The 13011-nt window shown below is 36.7% G+C and overlaps 1 protein-coding gene across 2 annotated transcripts in view; it reads left to right on the forward strand.

The window, feature by feature from the left end:
* LOC308274983 (protocadherin gamma-C4) overlaps positions 1–13011 on the forward strand; it is a gene marked incomplete at both ends in the record, with an annotated part of 798148 nt that overhangs the window by 414360 nt on the left and 370777 nt on the right. The gene's annotated exons all lie outside the window — the stretch shown is intronic.

Consider the following 13011-nt stretch of genomic DNA (forward strand, 5'->3'; position numbering starts at 1 on the left):
GAAAGCAGCACTTTTCAGGAGAGAATAACTTTTAGTCCCTATCTCTCTTTTCAGTTGAAGTTTCACCCATATCTATGCTTACAGTAAAACACAACAAACCACTTTGGAAGCAGTCAAAGTATTTCTTTATTCAACCTTTCGCAGTTTTTTGTTTGTTTGTTTCTATGGTTTAATATGGTTGCTGTTTACTAGTATCATGTATTTTAAAATCCATGCTGTTTTAGTTACATTTAAAATACTTAGTACTATTGAAAATAAACTTGAAAAATCATGCACTATGATACAACTGTTGAGTGTAAAATCCTAGTCATAAATCATTAGAAGACCTGTGCTGGTGGTACATACTTGTAATCCCAGTACTTGAAAGGCTGAGATAGAAGGACCACAGGTTCCCAGCCAACTAACTTCTACTACTTAATGAGGCCCTCTGCAGCTTAGGCTTTTTTCCAAAATTAAATAAGAGAGGGTGGCAGTGCATGCTTGTAATCCCAGTATTTGGGAGGCTGAGACAGGAGGATTGAGATTCACTGACATCCTCAGCTACTTAGGTCCTTCACAATTTAGTGAGACCTTGTTTCAAAATAAATAAAGTAGGGCTGGGGTGTAGCCCAGAGGTAGAATGTCCCTGGGTTCAACCCCCAGTACCACAAAAAGAGAAAAGGAATAAAGGAAAGAAGGAATGAAGGAATAAAGAGCTGGAGGTAGGGGATATAGTTCAGTGACAGTAACTTGGATTTAATCCCAAGCACAACAAAAACAAAAACAAAGGAAGAGGGGTGACTGAAGACAAATATCCTAATAACCTGTCCTAATGTATCCTGGAAAGTGACTGTGAAGGCAAATTAATATTATGGAGACTCAAAGAATCCTGGAATATAAATCTGTAACTTTCCTGATGTCTCACTGTTGTGACAGAACCAGAATGCAAGCCAGTCTAACACAGTCATCTGCATAATAATTTGTACTGCATAAAGTGGGCTTATGTGTTATAATATTTTACCTGTGACATCCAAGAATTTAATACACATGTACTGAGCACTCATTTTCAAGGTTTCTTTTTTTTACCACACCAAAAGTAAAACGATGTTGCATATATTATGCAAGGTACAGCTCTACAAATACAAAGAAATACAAATACAAAGAAAGGTTCTGTAAACAATGTTTAGTCTTTTTTATACAATCTGAAATTGCCTGCATTGGTCCATTATTTAAAACCTTTAGATGTGTGGTCATGATCCACTAAATTGATCTTATGACATACTAATGGGTGTCAATCCAGTCTAATAATGACATCCCTAGGAGATATAAAAGTGTGATAGAAGGCTGAGGATGTAGTTCAGTGATAGAGGGCTTGTTTAGCATGTGCAAAGCACAGCAAAAAACAAACCACATAATGTATGTAAAACACTGATAAGTATCAAAATACTGTTCTTTAGATTTGAATTTTTGCGGGTCTGGGGATGGAACCCAGAGGCATTTGACACCCCCTGCCCAATTTTTTATTCTTTATTTTGAAACAGGGTCTCACTGAGTTGTGGAGGGCCTCACTAAGTAGCTGAGGCTGTCTGTGAACCGCAATCCTCAGGTCTTAGCATCCCAAATGCTGGAATTACAAGCATGCGCCACCACGCTCGACTTAGACTTGAATTCCCTCCCCCCTGCAGTAATGGAGATGGAACCCAGGGGCATTGTACCTCCAAGCTACACCCCCAGCCCTATTTGTTTAGTCTTTTTATTTAATTTATTTTGGTGGTACTGGGGGTGGAACCTTTCTATCTCTGGGCTACACTCCCAGACCTATTTTATATTTTATTTGGTGTGGGGATTCTTCCCCGGGACTTGGGAGGGAGAGACCTGAAATGAAGACATGGACAGTAGTCTCTTGGACCACTGACAACTTTATTCCCTAGAACTAAGTTTTTATACTTTTTTCCCCTGCACCAAAACCACAACTTCAACAGAAAGAAAAACATCAAAGTACAATCTCAAACACAATGCAGAATGATTGATGTAGAACATACGTCATATGTTTGCAGAATACAATCATGGAGGGAAAATTAAAAAACAAGAAGAAACAAAGAGGCCTGGTTAAAGATTATTAAGAGCATGATTACAGCCAGTTCCCACTCTCACCGGTGGGTTGGGGGTGAGAAATTCCGGAAAGACCAGAAGTCACCCAGAGTCTCGGAAAGCTTGACCTTTCACCAAACTGCCTTAACTCTTTCGGAACCTTTCGTTCCTCAGGTTTCTTCCATGTCCTCCATCATTTCCCCCCTTTTTATTAAGTTGAACGGCAGCTGCAGTGAGAGCAAGGTTAGAGGCCTATGATTCAGACAAGGCTCTCTAGACCCATCCGAATCCTAAAATTATAAGCATGAAACATAATCCTGTAAGCAACAATTCCAATATTCCAGCTGGTGTTTTTATCAAGTTTGACAAAGGAATATTATTTATAATATTGTCCAAAGCATTAAAAATTTATCATCATATTCAGAGGAAAGTATATGAGCAAATGTCTCCTTAATTTCTCTTTTTAAGGCATCAATATCCAAAGAGTTGTTACTAGAGATGCTGGCTAAATGCTGACGAATAGAGTTTTACTTATATTTTGTATGGTTGTGTTTTAAATTAGTGACACAAAATTGACTAATGTTCCAATGACATCTCAAGGATAATCGATACTGTGTTTTTACTAATTGACTTTTTATCCATTGTAGAGCTTTTCTGAACTCATTTATCTTATCCAAAAACTGTTGTTCTATCAGTTATTAGCTTGTTATTTTTACAAATATGAGAATGATTATGTTAATTAGTTATGCATTTTTTATTTTAGATAGAATTATGTAACGCCGTACCTGTAACAGCACCCACAGAGGCAATGGTTATAAATTCTACTATTTATAAAATGATCTATTTAATAATTTTTTTTTATTGTTCTGGTCCTAAAAGGCCAGCAGCCATAATGCAAGGTCTAGGTGGAGCCAAATCTTCATTGCTTTAAAAAATTATATGGTTTGTTGCCAGAAAGAAACATTACTTCGATATTTAGATTTAGTAATATTTTAGTATACAGTATTCTTATTATAATAAACATCATTATGCTCTTCATCACAATCAGTAAATACCCGTATGGCCCCCAATCTACAAAAGTGAAATTTTTATGAGTAGCAATCTGGGCCAATTTTGCTTTACATGTATTTTAATGTAACAGAGCATAATTTTAATTAATTTTTTAAGAAATTGTTTTACATGGCAAACCTAAGGGAGCTAAGAAAGTAATGGTAAAATTATTCATATGATGAGGAGCCATCAAATCAGTAGCATTAAGTAAAAAGAAAAGCAGCAAAAATTTAAGGTGTAATCCAGTCCCATTGTTAACATTGTATCCCCACCATTGGGGAAATATTGGAAGACATAGGTTAATTCCCCCAAAACAAATAGGTAAAGTCTCATATCCCAATGTGAAGTTTATCAATTCTTTTTCTTCATTTGGATGGCTTAGTGGCATTTTCTTCCAGGGCCAAGGGGTGGCATTATTCCTGAATGGTTGGTGAGCACTAGTGGTGCATTATAAGCTTTAAGTCCAATATGTGTAGTTGTCATCACTCACCCCTGAAGCACAGGATAATATGGCAATTATTGCTAAAAAACATCTTGTCTAGTGTTACCGGTCCTCCAGCTTCTTTAACTATAGTCTTCACCTTTTTACTCAGATTCTTTATTTGTACCCATGTCAGGTAGGCTTTCTTTTCCAATATCTGCGTCTGGTGAAGCTGGAACCATAGGTTTTTCATCTTTTTTTCTCCACCGGAGTTTTTGTTCGGGGATCCAGAATTGCTTGCCATTTTCTGTGGAGACAAGAGCATAACCTCTGCCTAGGAAATAAAATTTTCCTGGCTTCCATTTATTATTATGGTCCTTAACCCAAATTGCCTGATGTAATAATGGCTTCTTCTTTGTATGGAAATGCTTCTCTGCTCTGGTAATATCAGAAGAATTTTTAAAATTTAAATAGTTTAAAGTATAAAAAGTTGTATATAAAACTTCTCTGGGGTCCATACTCCCCCTCTTTTGTTTAGAAAGAAGAAGCTTAATAGTAGCATTAGCATATTCAACCAAGGCTTGACCTTGGGGGTTGTAGGGGATGCCAGTAACATGGGAAATATTTTATTTAGTAAGAAATTGTTTAAATGTTTTAGAGGTAAGAGCAGGTTCATTATCTGTTTTCATTTGTAGAGGCACTCCCATAACCACAAAAGTGTTTATTAATGTCAGTCTTGTTGTCTTGGAAGTCTTACTTTTAGTAGGTATTGTCTATATAAAAGAAGAATAAGTATTTATAATTACCAAGGCTAAGGTATAAAGTGGTAAAGAAATATGAGTAAAGTTTATCTGTCAGAGATCATTAGGTTTTAGGCCCCTAGGGTTAACACCTGCAGGTTGTTTAAATGAAAAGGCCGGCATATAGGGCAATTTCGTGTAATTTGTTTTGCTTGAGAAAAAGGAATTTTATATGCTACATGTAACCTGTTGGCATTTGAATGAAAAAACGTATGTTTTTCCTGAGGTGAGGAAAAAACTGCTGCCAAAAGAGCATCAGCACCAGCATTTCCTTGTGTTAATGGGCCAGGGAGATTGGAGTGTGATCTAATATGGGTAACATAAAAAGGCTCAGATTGGCGTCTGATTAAACATTGGAGCCTGAGAAAAAGTTGTGTAATAGGTGCAGGACCATCAGGGATATATGCGGTTTCAATACCAGGAAATAAATTAACTACATAAGCTGAACCAGATACCACATTTAAAGCACAAGAACATCTTTCTAACAATGCAATCAGAGCAAACAATTCATTTTTCTGTGTAGATTGATAAGGGGTTGGGAGTTGTAATTTTAAATTAGGACCATAAATGGCAGTCTTATGTTGTTTAGTAGCATTGATATAATAAGTGGGAACTTTAGAAATGGGTTGTGAGACAACAACAGAATTAATAATCCAATCGCACCTAGTGAGGAAGTTTCATAACTTTTCTTGAGGATAATGAAAAGTAATATCACCAACAAAATCAGCCAAAGCAATTTGTAATGAAGTATAAAGATTAAGAAGACTATGAAAGGTTTCTTTGTTAAACAGCATAGTAATAAATTCAGCATCATATCCAGAAAGAGAAATAATCCTTTTTTTATCTAAAACAATTAACATAGATACATGTTCAATATAAGGGGTGATTGTTTTTTATCCCTTATGGTGGGTATACACCCATTCTAATGGTTTGTCTTCTTGGATTATAATTCCCGTAGGTGTATTAGGAGTTTTCATGATTAATAATCTTATTTTTTTGTCAGGTTGATATCGTTGAACAAATGCCTCGGAAATTTTTTGTTTTACCAATTTTAGCTCTTGTTTTGCCTGGGCAGTAAGCACTCATGGACTATTTAAGGAAGGATCCCCTTCTAAGGTGGCAAAAAGATGTTGTAAGGCGTAATTTGGAATTTCAAGAGTGGGTTGAACCCAATTAATGTTTTTTAACAGTTTTTGCATATTATTTAAAGTACAATTGGCCGGAATGTTTATGCGGGCAACTTTGGGTTTTACTGTTTGTCTTTGTACCACATAACCTAAATAATCATAAGGAGGCATTGTTTGAATATTTTTCGGGGCAATTTTCAAGCCTTGAACCTGTAGGGCTTGCACTGTTTTTCTGAGAAGATTAAGTAAGACCTCTTTTTCAGGGTGGGCGATCAAAATATCGTTCATATAATGGATTATATATGCCCCTGGGTACAAGTCCCTAACAGGCTGTAATGCTGCATCAACATAATACTGACACATAATTGGAGAGTTCGCCATGCCCTGGGGCAGTACCTTTCATTGAAATCGTTTTGAAGGATGAATATTATTAAGAGAGGGGAGAGTAAAGGCAAACCTCTGACAGTCTTTAGAATGCAAAGGAATTGAGAAAAAACAATCCTGTATGTCAATCACAGAAATTTTTCAATCCTGAGGTATCATGGATGGGGCAGGTATACCTGATTGTAATGCACCCATTGGCTGAAGAGTCTTATTAACATTTCGCAAATCTATTAGCATTTTCCGTTTTTTTGTTTTCTTTTTTATTGCAAATATAGGGGAGTTCCAAGGGGACATAGAAGGTTTAATATGTCCACTTTGTAATTGTTCTTGTATAATAATATAAAGAGCCTGTAACTTTTCTTTTGTAAGGGGCCATTGAGGAGTCCATACAGGCTCATCTGAATACCAAGTCAATGGTAATGGTTGTATTTTCTCAATGGCCCCTATCAAAAATGCTCATTTAGAACTAAGGTGGCTTTTGTTTGTTGTAAAAAAATCTTTGTCCCACAGATTGATAGGCAAATCCGCAATGCAAGGCTGGAGCAAAATGTTAGTTCCGTCAGCAGTCTCAATAGGTAAAATTTCTTTACTTTGATATACACTATCTTGTGCTCCCAAACCTACTAAAGTAGTAGGGGATTTTTGTTTAGGCCATCCTTTTGGCCATTTAATTGTTCTTATAATAGATATGTCTGTTCCAGTATCTATCATGCCTGTGAAAGGCCACCCCTTAATAGTAATAGTAAGAATAGGTTTATTATTTTTTGTAAAAAAGCAGTTAACCCTATGATATCAATATTTTTTGACCTTTTCGCCTGTCCCTTATTTTTAGTGTTACACTTAAAATAGGGAAGGATTAACAATTGAGCAAGATATTCTCCTTTCCTTATCTCCACATTATCGGAGACATGGATAAAGATGGAAATTACCCCCGTATAATCCTCATTAATTACACCAGTATGTACCAGAAGGCCCTTCAAAATATTATCACTGAGACCAAGAAGTAACCCCACAGTATTTTTTGGAATAGGGCCCACATATTCAAAATCTATTTTATGAGGATTATTAACAACCAACAATCGTTGAGAATGAGGGGCTGGTAAATACATAGCAGCACTTCCTTGAGTGACTGTAGCAAGAGTCATTACATTTTGTAAAGTTATAGGAATGGTCTTGTTCTTACTTGTCATATTTTCCAAAAGTCCTTTTAATTTTTTGAGTTTTTATTCAGAAAATTGTCCCTCATTTTGTTTGGGGCTGAGAGAACACCCCCTTATTAGTTTCCCTGATTTTTTTGTAACTCATTTCCATCCTTATTAAATTTAGATTTACATTTACTTTTTCAATGTCTCCCCTTCTTGCATCTAGGACATATCCCGGGGAGTGTTGATTTCTCCCCCTTTTGTCTACTGTTATTTGTTTGTAAGGGGATTCTGCATTCTTTTTTTATATGTCCAGGTCTTCCATAATTAAAACACTTTCGCTTATCTATATCCTGTATTCTCTTGGTTTCGATTGCTGCTACTGGTGCCTTATGTTTCACTGTTCCTATATTTTGACATGTCTTCATATACTCTAAAACATTCCCGGCCTCTCTAATGGGCCGGATAGCGGCCTGACAATCTTCATTAGCATTATCAAAAGCTAGTTGCTTGGTTAATATTTCTGACAATTCCGCGTTATTTATGGTTTTCTGAATAGAATCCTGCAGTCTCCCAATGAAGGAACTATACACTTCAGTGGGTCCTTGTAAAATTTTTTTTAATTTTATTTTTTATTGGTGCACTATATTCATACATCATAGTGGGATACAAACTTTTGTAGACATACATACACACATCACCCAGTCAGCCCCCACCCGATCCCCACCCCATTCTCTCCCCATCCCTCCCTCCCATGCTTGGCTTAGTGGTTGACATCTAGTATTATAGCAATTTATCCAAAATTAAAAATGATAATCTCACATAACAGTTTCATTTGTCTGATACCAAGCTTTTGATGACTTAAAGATAACATTTCAATATTTCTTTTTACTTTCTTTCTTACCAGAGAATTTTTTTTCTATTTTTTTAGGTGAAACTATCATATATTTATATATTTATTTTTCAGAAAAAAACTCTATCCTAATATGGAATATGGACTCTAGATACCCAAAACGATCTTGAAAAAGAACAAAGCTAGAAGATATATATTTTCTGATTTCAAACCATATAAAGCTACAATAATTGAAACAGTGTAGTACTATTCTAAAGGCAGATATATAAACCATTGGAGTTAAATAAAAGCCTAGAGATAAATTCTTCCCTATATTGTCAAGTTATTTTTGAAAAGGTTTCCACGAACATTTGGTGGTTGAAATACTAATCTTTTAACTAAATATTGTTGAAACATAATAATTACATGGAAAAGAATAAAGTTGGACCCTTACCTAATCCCATATACAAATATTAACTCAAAATAGATAAAAGACCTAAATATAAATCTTAAGACTATAAACTTTTAGGAGAAAATATGGGTCATAAAACCTCACAACATTGAAATTGGCAGTGACTTCTTGGATATGATTTCAATGGCACAGGCAACAGAAGAGTATAAAAACTCCCTAAAAAATAAAAAAATATATATTGTATATCCAAAGACAATGTAAACAGAGTTAACAGTTACTAATAGAATGGGATAAAATATTTCCAAATGCTATATCTGAAGGTATATTAATATTCCAACTAGAAATCCTAAAAATTAACCACAATAAAGGCAAACAATACCATTTAGAGATAGGTAAAAGACTAACATAAGTAATGAATCTCCACAGATAACCAATCTTAGTTGTCTGTTGGATGGAAACTCTTGTTTCTCTGGTTCTGGTGTGTGTTACCTAATTCTTCTTTGTAGTTAATCTCTTTGAGTATTTTCTCTTGTGCTGGTTTTGAAGACATAAATTCCTTCCGTTTCTGTTTGTCATGGAAGCTTCTTATTTCTCCATCTAATTTGATAGAAAGTTTTGCTGGGTAGGAAATTTTTGGCTGGAAGTTGTTTTCTCTCAGAGTTTGAAATATGTTACTCCAAGCCCTTCTGGCTCTCATGACTTGGTTTGGGAAGTCTGGAGTGATTCTTATTGGTTTTCCTCTGAATGTCACTTGGCCCTTTGTTTTTGTTGCCTTTAAGATTCTCTGCTTGGCTTCCACATTGGTCATTTTGACAATTATGTGGCGTGGGGATCCTCTTCTCTGATCCTGTCTAAAGGGAGTTCTATAAGTTTCCTGGACCTGTGTATCAACCTCTTGCTCTATGTTTGGAAAATTTTCTGCTATTACTTCCTTGAAGAGATTGTTGATCGCTTTGGTTTCACTTTCTTTTCCCTCCTCTATTCCAATTATTCTTAGGTTAGCTCTCTTAAAATGGGCCCATATTTCTTCAATATCAGATTCCTGCTGTCGGATATTTTTTCCTAGATTAGAAACTATGCGTTCATTTTTGGATTGCTCATCTTCTAAGAGCGAGATTCTGTTCTCCATGTGTTCTAATCGGTTGTTTGTGCTTTGAATTGAGGCCTTTACTTCATTAATTGCATCCTTTATCTCTTTTTGGCTCTCTCTGAGTTCTTTTCGAAGCACCTCTATTATTTCTACAGTTATTTTCCTGATTTGATCTTCTAGAAATCTCTGATTTTCTGTTTTATCGGGTTCTGATGTTGTGGGGTTGTGCACATTCATTGCTCCAGTATTATTCCTCTTTCCCATGATTTTGGAAGTTTGTGCCTTCTCTGGGTTCTTCCCTTGGGTCACTATGACTTCACTTAAGGTGTTCTGGATCTCGAGTCAGTAGTATCTCAGACCCCACTACTCCTTTACTGGGTTGTATCACAGAGTCTCCGACCCAGAGAGTCAATAGAGGCTGCTTTAGACTGTGGGGGGTGCCAGGTTGTACGCTCTCCTATGGTGTGATATCTCTGCCACTGCCCCTCCCCCACTTGGTCAAGTCCCAGGGAGTACAGTACTGGGATTTCTCCTCTGGGGCCCGCAATTTGACTCACTGTTCTTGAGTATGCAGATGTAGCTGTATTGGATTCGGTGAATTCTCTGCTGCTGCCGCCGGTGGCAATATGGCACCGCTGCTATGCCCTCGGCCGTGAGGCTGGCGTATTTCTTCTTGGTTTTGATTTCCACTCTGAATCCCTGCAGCTTGTGCTGAGCTCAGCCACTGGGAGCTTTAGATTTTACCTGCGGTGAGAAATCCCGCCTGGCTGTTCCGCAGCGGCTCACCTCGGCTTGCTGTAGCCATCTGGGGAAGTTGCCGCTGCCGTCGGCAGTATGGCGCAGCTGCTGCGTCCTCGGGCGTGAGGCCGGTGTATCTCCTCTGTGGCTCTGAGCTCTGTTCTCAGTCCGCTTTCTCTCTGGAGCCTGGTGATTTTTTTGTTTCTCTGGTGATGGTGTTTTCTGGCTATGAAAGGCGCTGATTTTGTGGTAATGGAGACTGGTTGTTAGCAGGGCTCTTAAGCCCCGCTTTTCTCGGTCGCCATCTTCCCGGAAGTTGTAAAAGTTTTGCAGGGTGTCTTAAGCCAGAGAGGCTGGCTTCCATCTCCAGTCTCTGCCTCCCAAGCATGTGGATTACAAGTGTGCTCCACCACAGCCGGCTAGATTTGAATTTTTAAAAAGAAATATAAACCATTATAGGAAGAAGTTTTGTCTTAGTTGAATAGGAAACAACCAACCATTTTTTACTGTACTGATCTGGCTACATAACATAGAGAGGGAGAAAAGCCTCTATGTTTAGGAAAATGTTTTCCATTAATTTCTTAAAAACTCTAAATTCTAAAATTTTTGAAGGAAATGTAGATTAACAAAATGAGTAGGAAAAGAGTGTGCAAGTGTATGAGGGAGAGAAGAGAGGCATGAGAAAGATTAAATGAGTTGGGATGTGTAAAATGATTCATACAAAATAAGTTTAGTTTGGAATTGGCCAAGAGATTGGAACAAAAACATTTCACCTTACAGATAAATTATTCTCTTGGTTTTTCCTTTTTTCCTTCCTTCCTTCCTCCTTCCCTCCCTCCCTTCCTTCCTTCCTTTTTTCCTTCCTTTTTTTGGTATTGGTGAACCCAGGGGCATCCTACCTTCAAGCTACACACTCAACCAAGGGTCTTGCTAAATTACTGAGGTTATTCTGAAACGTGCAATTCTCCTGTCTGGGTCTCCCAAGTAGTGGGATTATGAATGTGTGCCACCCCACCTGGCTCTTGGCTTATATTTCTGAGTCTACTGATCAGTATAAAACATGGCTTCTCAGACCTTAGGTCTTCACATATATTCCAGTTATTGCTGTCCTTGCAGCATGTTTTACTTTTCACTACCAAAAACCATTCTTTCCATGATATAATAATTTCAGTGTCTTCCTCTGAAAAGGCATTTTCTATTCCTTTAATCCTTTCACCTTAGCACTCCTATCATACCTTGTCCTCGATTTTTTCAGAACCTCATTCCATTATGTTGTCCCATCCCATCAACCTTCTCCTCCCTAAATTCCCTTTCTATCCAGCTGTTTTTTTATTTTACCACTTTTATTCACTCTCATGTCCATAGTCTTGATTACCTTACTAAAATTTTCTTCACTAAAATCACTTGAAACTCCACTCCATATGAATATAATTGCCTTCTTCCTTCTCTCTTACACCTGGGCTGCTACATCCTACAAGAAAAATTTCACAAAATTATCAATACCACTGCTGCTATAAGTTTATCACATCTAAGGTAATTGGGCTTTTGAGACCAGAAGATCTTTTCATAACTTTCCTAATCAGCTTTCCTTTCCAGTCTATAACTATTTAAAACCTACTTACCTTCCTTTAAATTTTTACTCTACCAATTATGTGCCCCCTTTTACAGATGAACTTACCAAATACCTTAAAAAGAAAATAGAAACTATCAGATGGAAGTTATCTCAGTTTCCTGTCCCCAAGTCTACACCTTTAACAGCAGTTGTATTAGTCCTGCCAAGATCCCTCCCACCTAAACTCAATTCCTTTGCGCATTGTCTGGATCTCATTTTAAACAACCTGTAGGGCTTACACTGGCTGTCTCTCAGTTTTCTACCTCTACTGAATACTATGTATTTTAAATATCAGCATTTTAAATGTTTGTTTTTCTGGTCTTAAAAAACTCTGAGTCTAAAGTTTACCCTATTTATGGTGAGTAGCAAAGCCAAGGTTCTAATGTTGATATTTTTGTTCTAGAACCCATGATCCTAATCATTATTCTATACAGTCTCCTGGGTATGTAGGTACATGCCCTTGTAGATACTTTTACATTATTCTTTATCGACACATCATTATAACATATTTTAATCAATCATCTGCTAATTTTTCTAGCCTGTGAATTCTGTAAGGACAAAGACTATCTTATTTACACATGCGCATTTTTTAAATATAAGAGTGCAAAGACTAATAGTTTTTTTTTTTTTGTGATACTGGGGTTCCTGGAAGCCCTTCTACCTCCGGGCTACACTCCCAGACCTATTTTATATTTTTGAAACAGGGTCTCTTACCCAGCACGGCTGGCTTCGAACCTGCGCGATCCTCCTGTCTCCGCCTCCCAAGCTCGGGGATTACAAGCGTGCGCCACCACGCCCGGCAAGACTAATAGTTTTAATGTTTAGACATGTAACAAATTTTGTGTTATTTTTTCTGATATATATATATATATATGAAAAACTAATGGCATTACTAACTATAATTGACTACATTTGACAAATATTTATAAGAAAGGCAGAGAATATATATTTGTAACTACTCAAAATGGCCTAAATAAGACATTGTTTCTTCAGTTCATGACATTCTAATGGATTCTTTTGTGTCAAGTATTCAAAGCAGGGATAATTTAATGCAAAATATGGATCTTGTTTGGATTTTGATTCAAACAATCCAATAATAAAAGACATTTTGAGAGACCTGAGGGAAACCAAACAGACTAAGTATAAATTATATCACTGACTTATTGCTATTTTTTTGAGTGGATAGTGGTACTATAACTGTATTTTAAGAGGCTTTATCAGAGATGCTTAGTGAAAGATTTAAAAGAAAAACATGATATCTGGGATTTGCTTGTGAATATGGATGGATTCATGAATCTCTTTTTTAGAGGAAAATTTTTAATGAAAATAATCA

This window comes from Muscardinus avellanarius, assembly GCF_963383645.1.
Source record: "Muscardinus avellanarius genome assembly, chromosome: 1".
Lineage (NCBI taxonomy): Eukaryota > Metazoa > Chordata > Mammalia > Rodentia > Gliridae > Muscardinus > Muscardinus avellanarius.